At 37.4% G+C, this 9,999-nt stretch overlaps 1 pseudogene; it reads left to right on the top strand.

Annotated features, from left to right (window-relative positions):
- Positions 1-444: 444 nt before the first annotated feature.
- Positions 445-6,797, top strand: LOC112310562 (ubiquitin-conjugating enzyme E2 E3 pseudogene; annotated as a pseudogene).
- Positions 6,798-9,999: the final 3,202 nt, after the last annotated feature.

The following is a 9,999-nucleotide window of genomic DNA, read 5'->3' as shown; positions in this document are numbered from 1 at the left end:
GTCAAGCATTATTTTACTCACTGAGGATACAACAACAACAAAAAAGATCACCCATTGGGGGATATCAAGTGGAGTTTAAATGACAGTAGTTGGTGTCTGATGAGAGGCCTAGGGAAATCCAGATGGACGTATGCATAGTTTTAAAATAGATTTTATTTATTTATTTTTTAGAGAGAGGACCGGAGAGAGGAAGAGAGGGAGAGAAACATCAACGTGTGGTTGCCTCTAGTGCACCCCCTACTGGGGACCTGCCTGCAACCCAGGCATGTGCCCTGATCTGGGAATCGAACCAGCAACTGTTTGGTTCACAGGCCGGCACTCAATCCACTGAGCCACACCAGCCAGGGCAGACTTATGCATATTTAGCTGAAGAGACATTCTGAAGATTAACAGTAAGGAAGAAACTGGAAATACAGTTCTTGCATGTAGGAGGCAGTGGAAACCATGGGAGTAGATGACATCAAGAAGAAAAAGTGTGAAAAGAGTAGACCTAGGATAGAACCTACATCTTACAAAGCACCTACATCTATAAGACACGTAACAATGGGACAAAGCACTGAAGTTTGTTGAATGTCTATTAAGTTCCAGGTGCTTTTACATTTTATCTCAATGAAATTTCACAATGTGCCTATAGAGTAGATAGTTTTGCATTCTCCCTCTTTCTCCCCTCAACAAATGAAATGGACTCAGAAGTGTAAGAGAACTAAAGGAAATTAGGAAGTGACATTTTCATGATATTTATATACAGGGTCTGGCAGAAGTAACGCCTGCTTGAGTGTGGTTGGTAGGGTAATAATATGAGTGTAATAACTTATAGTTTTAATTTGAACATTTTACCTAAAATGTCATATGGTGTGCTTGAGAGTGATATTGTTATGTTACAGAATAACATGCTTATGATTTTGTAATAAAATATTTTGTAATGAAAAGGGGTGTTATTTGTGCCGGATCCTGTAGTTATACTGATTTATTTTGGTTATTGCTTGCATGATATGTCATTTTGTCATTTGTTTATTTTTAACCATTTTGTATCCTTACATTTAAAATGTGTCTCTTCCACCATGGCTTGTGTGGCTCAGTTGGTTGGACATCATTTTGTGAACCAAAAGGTCACCATTTTGAAAGGCCCATGCTTGGGTTGCAGGTTTAGCCCCAAGTTGGGGCATGTATGGAAGGCAACCAGTTGTTGTTTCATATCAATGCTTCTCTCCCTCTCTTTTCCCCTCCCTTCCCTCTCTCTAAAATCAAAACTTGAAATTAAAATTAAAAAGAAAATACAATGTGTCTCTTCCATCTTTGTTAAAGTAGACAGGTTTGCAGGAATTATCAACTTCCAGAGATCCAAGGATCCAAATAATTTATTAAATGACTGGTCTCAGCAACTGAACTCATTGATGTCTCTAGTTAACAAAATTACACATCTCATAGCCAGAGAGGAGATGATACATAATGTACAATAAGGGTTTCAATGACATTAATGCCTTTAGAAAAGAGTTAAAATTGGAAGTCATTTAAAAAGTCTGTTATGGTGTATATGTTTTTTTTTCCTATTCTCAGCTCCTTTGTCTAAATTTTTTAATCTTTTTTTATTGTTGTTCAAGTACAGTTGTCTCCATTTTCTCCCCACCGCTCTCTCCCACCCCAGTCATCCCCACCTCCCACCCTTGATCCTACCCTCCTTTGGCTTTATCCACATGTCCTTTATACATGTTCTTTGCCAACCCTTCCCCCTAGTTCTCCCAATATTCCCTCCCACCTCCCCTCTGGTTACTGTCAGTTTGTTTTTAATTTCAATGTCTCTGGTTATATTTGTCTTGCTTGTTTGTTTTGTTGATTATGTTCCACTAATTTAAATGATAGTGAATGTGTTTGAGGACCCTCTTGAACTTTAAACTCCCTGATTTCATTGTTCACTTTTTATTTGCAATCAGAACAAAAATATAATACATTTTTATTGCCTGAGTACTCAAAAATTGTGTCATAACTTATCCAAATGCTCTTCTATTATTTGAAAGCTTTTTAGCTATTATTTCTTTTCATTCAACTAACAACCATAATTATAATAAAAGCAGTATATGCATGTTTCAAAATTAAAATGTATCACTTGCAAGAAGCATATGGTTGATTTTTTCATGTAGTTGAAATGTTGCTTTAATTGAAGAATTAATCTAATTACATTTAATGTAATTATCAATACATTTAAATTTATATCTGTCATCTCCCTGTTTCCTATTTGTGATATCTACTCTTTGTTTTATTTTCCCCTTTGGTAGTGTACTTTTGGATTTATAAAATTTGTTTTATTTTTAAAGTGGAATATTATGAACACAAGTGAAGCTATTATACCTGACTTAGCAGGTCTCCATGATGATATGACAAGTAGCAGAGAAACATATAAGATAGCTCAATCCTATGCTTCCCCTTTCTGTGTATAAACCATGGTAATACGTGTGATGATATGTAAGGCTTGGAGAAGGTCTGCAAGGACTGTCAAGCTGACTGCTCCATGGGATACTTGGGGCAGGTAGTTAAAACAACACAAAAGCAAAATGCAAATGTACACCTGAAACTAATATAAAATAATATTGAATGTGAACTTTAATAGAAAACAATTGAAAATGTAAATGTGCTTGTGTTCTACTGTGAAGTGAAACAACATATTTTTTCTCTAATACTAATATTCCTACAAATATGTGAGAAGTGTCTATAAAAATTTTATGTATATATATGTATGTATGTATGTATTTTTAGAGAGAGGGGAAGACAGGGAGAGAGAGAGAAAAAAGAAAACATCAATATGAGGGAGAAACAGTAATCCATTGCCTCTTGCAGGCACTCCAACTGGGGACCAGACCCACAACCCAGGCATGTGCCCTGACCCAGAAGTGAACAGGCGATCTTTTGTTTTGCAAGATGATGCCCAACCAACTGAGCCACACTGGCCAGTGTGTGTTTTTCTTATTTTAATTTTATTTTTCAATTATAGTTTACATTCACTATTATTTTGTGTTAGTTTCAGGTGTACAACATAGTGGTTAGACAATCACATACTTTATAAAGTGGTACCCCCAATATTTCAAGTACCCACCCAGCACCATACATACTTATCACAATAATATTGACTATATTCCCTATGCTGTATTTTACATCCCCATGACTATTTTGTAATTACCAATTTGTACTTTTAACCTTTTCACCTTTTTACCTAACTCCCCAACCCCCAACCCCTCTGACAACCATCAGTCTACCCTCTGTATCTGTAGGCGTGTTACCAAGTTTATTTCAAATCAACTTTTTATTTTGGAATAATTTTAGATTTACAGAAAAGTTGTAAAGATTATACAGAGAGTTCCTGTATACTGAGTTTCAATTTCCTTTAATTTCAATTTCCTTCTATGCTATTATTTGTTGAAATTAAGAAACCAACATTGCCACATCATTATTAACTAAAGTTCAAATTTTATTCAGATTTCACTAGTTTTTCCATTAATGTTTTTTTTTTTGCTTCAGGATCCAATCTACAATACCACATTGCTTTTAATTGTCCTGTCTCCTTAGTCTCCTCTGAATTATGATATTTTCTCAGTCTTTGACCTTAACAGTTTTGAGCAGAATTTGTCAGGTATTTTGTAGAATGTCCTTCATTTGGGTTTATTTGCTATTTTTCTTATTATTACATTGGGTTATTGGGTTTTGAGAAACAATAGCACAGAGATGAAGCAACTTTCTCATCACATCATACCCAAGGGTACCTGCTATAAACATGACATCACTGGTCATAAAAACCTTGATTAAAGTGGTGTCTGCCAGTTTACTCCACAGTAAATTTGCTTTTTTCCCATTCCTTTACTCTGTTCTATGGAAGTGAGTTACTAAACATGGTGTATTTTTATTATTCTATTTTCTGTATTTTATCTTACTAGTAACACATTTTTTCTTATTCTTTTAGCTGTTCCCCTGAAAACTAAAACGTGTTTTCTTGATGAAAACCTACCTACAATTAGTACTTTTACCACCTTTTAATGTAAGGATCTTTCCACACTTTAACTCAATTTATTCTGTTGTAAATTGCACTTTTGTCACGTGCTGTTAATGTCATGAATTTTAGTTCATCTTGTCTTTTTAACCCCCATAAGACATTTAATAAAATCTTGAAAGAATCTCAAACCTACAGAAGTTTTAAAGTACAAAGAACTTTTTCTCTAAACCTTTTATGAGTAAGTCACAGATGTGATGCCCTATCATTTCAAAACATTTCATGTGTATTTCCTAAAACAAGACAAAACAAAACAAAGGGCATTCTCTTACAAAACTACAATATAACTAACACTGATAAAATTAACACTTAGAAGTTGTTATTATCTAATACTCAGACCCTATTCAAATTTTGCCAATTTTGCCAATAATGTCATTTACAGCTGAATAATTTAATTCAGAACCAAGTACATACTGCATTTGCTTGCCATGTCCATTTAGTGTTCTCTAATCTGCAACAGTCTCTGTCTTTTCCTGATGTCCATGATTTTGACACTTGAAGAATATAGCTCAGCTATTTTATATAATATCCTATAACTTAGGTTTACTTTGTTTCCTCACAATCATATTTAATTTATAAGTTTTTGGCAGGAAGACAACAGAAGTGATAGTTTGTTCTTTCATTGCATTAAGGTAATGTCTTCCAGGCTTTATTACTGTAAGGTTATTCTTTTCCCTTTGCAATTAATAAGTATTTTGTGGGGAGGTATATCTGAGTGAATATTTTGTGGAGAGATATATTTGAAACTATATCTATTTCTATTTACCTATCCCTCTATCTATCTATCTATCGATCGATCTATCTATCTATCTATCTATCTATCTATCTATCTATCTATCATCTATCCATCCCTAGTTCCTCATCTAACTTCTCATTCATTCATTCATGGAAGTATGGGCTCATCACTTTCTACTTTATTCAATGGATTTTAATCTATTACTATTATTTACTGTGATGCTAAAATTTCACCAATGGGAGGACTTTTAGGCTGGCTTTTGACATTTCCCCATTATTCTTTGAGCATTTCTTTAGGGACAAAAATAAATTTCAAACTCATCTTATACAATCATACTTTGGTACTCATCAGCTTCAGAACTTGTCAAACCCTGTACCTGTTGCATTTTGATGAGAAAAAAATGTTTTAGCACTCTGTGCTTCTTTGGGAGTTGTCACACTTTCTAGAACTTGTATGAGTTGACATCCTGCCCCAGAAGAGAAAAATGCTTCATCACTTGTGCTTGCTTGGTATTCATTTGGTACTTGTCTGTTTTGGTACTCGTCGTGAATTCTGGAACTAATTAATGATGAGTACTGAGGTACCATTGTACTTTCTCTACCCTAGTCCCAGAATTAGCCTATTCTACAAAGAGCCCTGGTTTCTTTTATTGGAGAATAGTATTTATAAACCAAGATATGGCTGCTCATTGTTATTAGGGTTGTTATGGACTGAATGATTGTGTCCCCACAAAATTCGTAGGTGTAAGCCCTAATACCCATTTTGATGGTTTTGGAGATGAAGCCTTTGGGAGGTAATTAGGTTTAGATGAGGTCATGAAGAAGGGGCCCCATAATGGCATTAAAGCCCTTATAAGAAGAGGAAGAGACTAGAGCTCTCTTAAAAATTTGAGGTCACAGTGAGAAGGTGGCTATCTGTAAACCAGAAGGAGACCTCTCACCACAACCTGATCATGCTGGCACCCTGATGTAGGACTTCCAGCCTTCAGAACTGTGAGAAATAAATTTCTGTTGTTTAAACCACCCAGTCTATGGCATTTTATTTTAGCAGCCTGAGCTAAGACAAGGGTATTGCCATTTCCAGGCCCTCTCAGTGAATTAACAGTGAGAAACCTGGCTCCCATTTTTCTTAATGTAATTTTCTAATATGTAATGAATCTTCTATAGTTGTAATTTTCCATTATCATTTAATTTTATGTATGTATTAATTACAAATATTTTATGACTGCATAGCTGGGAAGCTACAGTGCACAAGCGTCTCCTGTGTCCTTCCCCCAACACCCCCTCGCCCTTTCAAATTTCCACCACCACCTTTTTCTGAAGGCACTACATGACACAGTGCCACACTTGGCCTGGAAGCAGGTACTGTGCAAACCCCTCTGACTCCCAAACTCTGTGACCACAGCCCTCTTGGCTTAGGCAAAGGTCCAATGATGAGAGCCCCAGAACCAGCAATGGTAATTCAGATGCAGACCAGAGAGACCCAGCTGCTCCAGTGCCTGAAGAAGAAAAAGAAAAATCCTTCTACCCAGCAAAAGAAAAACACCAAGCGCCCTAGCAAAACCACTGCTAAGTTATCCACTAGTGCTAAAGGAATTCAGAATAAGCTAGCTAAAATAACTCTTGTTCCTCCTCTTAACTGCAGTGCTGGGTTTAAAGGAGATAACATTTATGAATGGAGATGGACTATACTTGGTCCACCAGGTTCTGTACATGAAGGTGGTGTATTTTTTCTGGATATAACATTTTCATCCAATTATCCATTTAAGCCACCATGTAGGTTACTTTACACACCAGAATCTATCCCTGCAACATCAACAGTCAGCAAGTCATCTGTCTGGACATCCTAAAAGACAACTATAGTCCTGCTTTGACTGTTTCAAAGGTTTCACTCTTGATTTGTTCTCTTTTGACAGACTACAACCCTGCGGATCCTCTGGTTGGAAGCGTAGTCACTCAGTATTTGATCAACAAGGCAGAACATGACAAGATCACCAGACCGTGGACCAACAGATATGTGACATAATTCACGTAATTTGTATGCAGGGTGAAGGAGCAGAAGGCATCTTCTCATTGTGCTGCAAGTCTTTATACTCTTTACAATATGGCCTTCTGTGTATATGTTATACTGATTCTACTCTCTGCTTTTACCCTTTGGAGGCTGGGAGACTCCCCCAAAAGGTAAATGTTACTAAGAGTAGAACTTTGTAGCTGTAGATTACTTGTTTAAAATGCCTACTTGTAAGTCTTGCTTCTTTAGGATATCAAAATTTATTTTGTGATATACTAAGAGTACTGGTCCTGAAGCCTACCATATAGCATAGTGCATTTTAGCCTAATTCATTGTCTGTATGAAGTTATAGAAGTAGCCATAGATGACTAGGAATTATGTCGTCTGTATTTAATCAGACCTATTTCTGAGTATATGGTTAATTCTGTTGTCAAAAATGTTTCACCTTTTACCTTTGTCAGTTGTAATGAGTGGATTTTCCTGTGCCCTTTGTAGTGCAGAGAGCACCTGATATATCATCTCGAACACAATAAACATGCTCCTGAAGGTAAAATAAAAAAAATACTATTATTTTAAAGTCTATGTTTAAGAATTCTAATATCTGGATCTTCTATGGGTCTCTATATATTGCCTATCTTTCTCTTGATTTTCAGTCAGTGGCTGTCTTTTTGCATGCTTCATTATTAGTGATCGAATGTTGGACACCATATAAAAAGACAAAGAGATAATTTGAGGTAGTTATTGTTGCTATCTTCCTCCAGAGAGAACTTATTTATTTACTCTAACAAGCACTCAAGATAGAGATAGATTACCTTAATCTGATTAGACATTGAAACTGGGTTTCAGACTTGGTTTTTAAAAAAAGGTTTTGGCCAAGATGGGGGCATAGGTAGATATGCTTTCCATCCTCACACAACCAAAAGAAGGACAACCACCAATTTAAAAACAAAAAAATAACCAGAACTGCCAGAAAAATCAAACTGTATGGAAGTTCAACAACCAAGGAGTTAAAGAACAAACATTCATCCAGACTGCTAGGAGGGGTGGAGATGGGCAGCCATGGTGGAGAGGACTCGTGGCAAGGTGGAGGCTAGCAAATCAGGTGGGCAAGGTGGTGGGCGGCAGACTGGGAAGTCTCACATTGGTGTGCAGATAAGCCAGGAGGAACAACTGGGGAGGGAGATAGACCATGCAACCCAGGGTTCCAGCATGGGGAAATAAAGCCTCAGAACATCTGGCTGTAAAAACCTGCAGGGGTTGTGGTGGTGGCGGAAACTCCAAGTGTCATAGGACAGTCTGTTGGAGGAATCCCCCAGGGCCCTAGAATGTACACAAACCCACCCACCTAGGAATCAGCACCAGAAGGGCCCAATTCACTTGTGGGTAATGGGGGAAGTGACTGAAAGTGGCGCAAAGGCTGAGCAAGCAGCATTGTTCCTTCTCTGACCCCACCCCCACGTAGAGCACCACAACACAGTGAAGTGGGTTGCCCCATCCTGGTGAATACCTAAGGCTCCGCCTCTTACAATGTAGTAAGCATGCTGAGACAAAGAAATATGGCCCAAATGAAAGAACAGATCAAAACTCCAGAAAAAGAACTAAGTCACGAGGAGATAACCAACCTATTAGATACAGAGTTCAATACACTGGTAACCAGGATACTCACAGAAATGATTGAGTATAGTCACAAAATAGAGGAAAAAGTGAAGGCTATGCAAAGTGAAGTAAAGAAAAATATACAGGGAACCAACAGTGAAGGGAAATAAACTAGGACTCAAATCAATTGTTTGGAGCAGAAGGAAGAAATAAACATTCAACTGGAACAGAATGAAGAAACAAGAATTTTTTAAAAATGAAGAGAGGCTTAAGAACCCCCGGGAAAACTTTAAATGTTCCAACATCTGAATCATAGGGGTGCCAGAAGGATAATAAGAAGAGCAAGAAATTGAAAACTTATTTGAATAAATAATGAAGGAGAACTTCCCCAGTCTGGCAAAGGAAATAGACTTCCAGGAAGTCCAGGAAGCTCAGGGAGTCCCAAAGAAGTTGAACCCAAGGAGGAACACACCAAGGCACATCATAATTACATTCCCCAAGATGAAACAGAAGGAGAGAATCTTAGAAGCAGCAAGAGAAAAGGAGACAGTTACCTACAAAGGAGTTCCCATAAGACTGTCAGCTGATTTCTCCAAAGAGACCTTACAGGCAAGAAGGGGCTGGCAAGAAGTATTCCAAGTCATGAAAGGCAAGGGCCTACATCCAAGATTGCTCTATTCAGCAAAGCTATCATTTAGAATGGAAGGGAAGATAAAGTGCTTCTCAGATAAGGTCAAGCTCAAGGAGTTCATCCTCACCAAGCCCTTATTATATGAAATGTTAAAGGGATTTATCTAAGAAAAAGAAGATAAAAAATATGAACAGTAAACTGAAAACAAACTCACAACAATCAACAACTGAACCTAAGAAACAAAAACAAAAAACTAAGGAAACAACTAGAACAGGAACAGAATCACAGAAATGGCGATCACAGGGAGGGTTATCAGCTGGGAGGGGGAGGGGGGAGGATAGGGGGAAAAGGTATAGGGAATAAGAAGCATAAATAGTAGGTCCCAAACAGACAAGGGGAGGTTAAGAATTGTATGGGGAATAGAGAAGCCAAAAACTTATATGTATGACCCATGGGCATGAACTAAGGGGAGGGAATGATGGTGGGAGATGGGGCTCAGGGAGGAAGGGAATAAAGGGGAGAAAAAAATGGGACTACTGTAATAGCATAGTCAATACAATATATTTTTTAAAATAAAAATAAATAAATTTTAAAAAATTAAAAAGTTAATTGAGGTCATAAGAGTGGAGCCCTAATTTGATAAGACTGGTGTCCTTGAAAGAAGAGGAAGAGACACCGAAGATCTGTCTCTCCCTCTTTATGCCTTGTGAGTATGGAAGAAGAATACGGTTGTCTGCAAGCCAGGAAGAGAGGTTGCTCCATGAACTACACTGGCTGGCACCTTGATGTGGGACTTCCAGCCTTCAGAACTGTGAGAAAATACACTTTTGTTGTTTAAGCCATCCGATTGATGGTATTTTATTATGGCAGCCAGAGCAGATGAGTATATCAGCGTATATGCACAACCAATAAAGCTGTTATCAAATAGGGACAGACTTTGGGAGGGTGGAGAGATGACTTTATATTTTAGGATAACAGAAATTAAATTTC

The sequence above is a fragment of the Desmodus rotundus genome, unplaced genomic scaffold (assembly GCF_022682495.2).
Source record: "Desmodus rotundus isolate HL8 unplaced genomic scaffold, HLdesRot8A.1 manual_scaffold_221, whole genome shotgun sequence".
NCBI classification, from domain to species: Eukaryota; Metazoa; Chordata; class Mammalia; order Chiroptera; family Phyllostomidae; genus Desmodus; species Desmodus rotundus.
The sequence above is the reverse complement of the archived record's forward strand: the minus strand, read 5'-3'. Positions and strand labels throughout refer to the sequence as shown.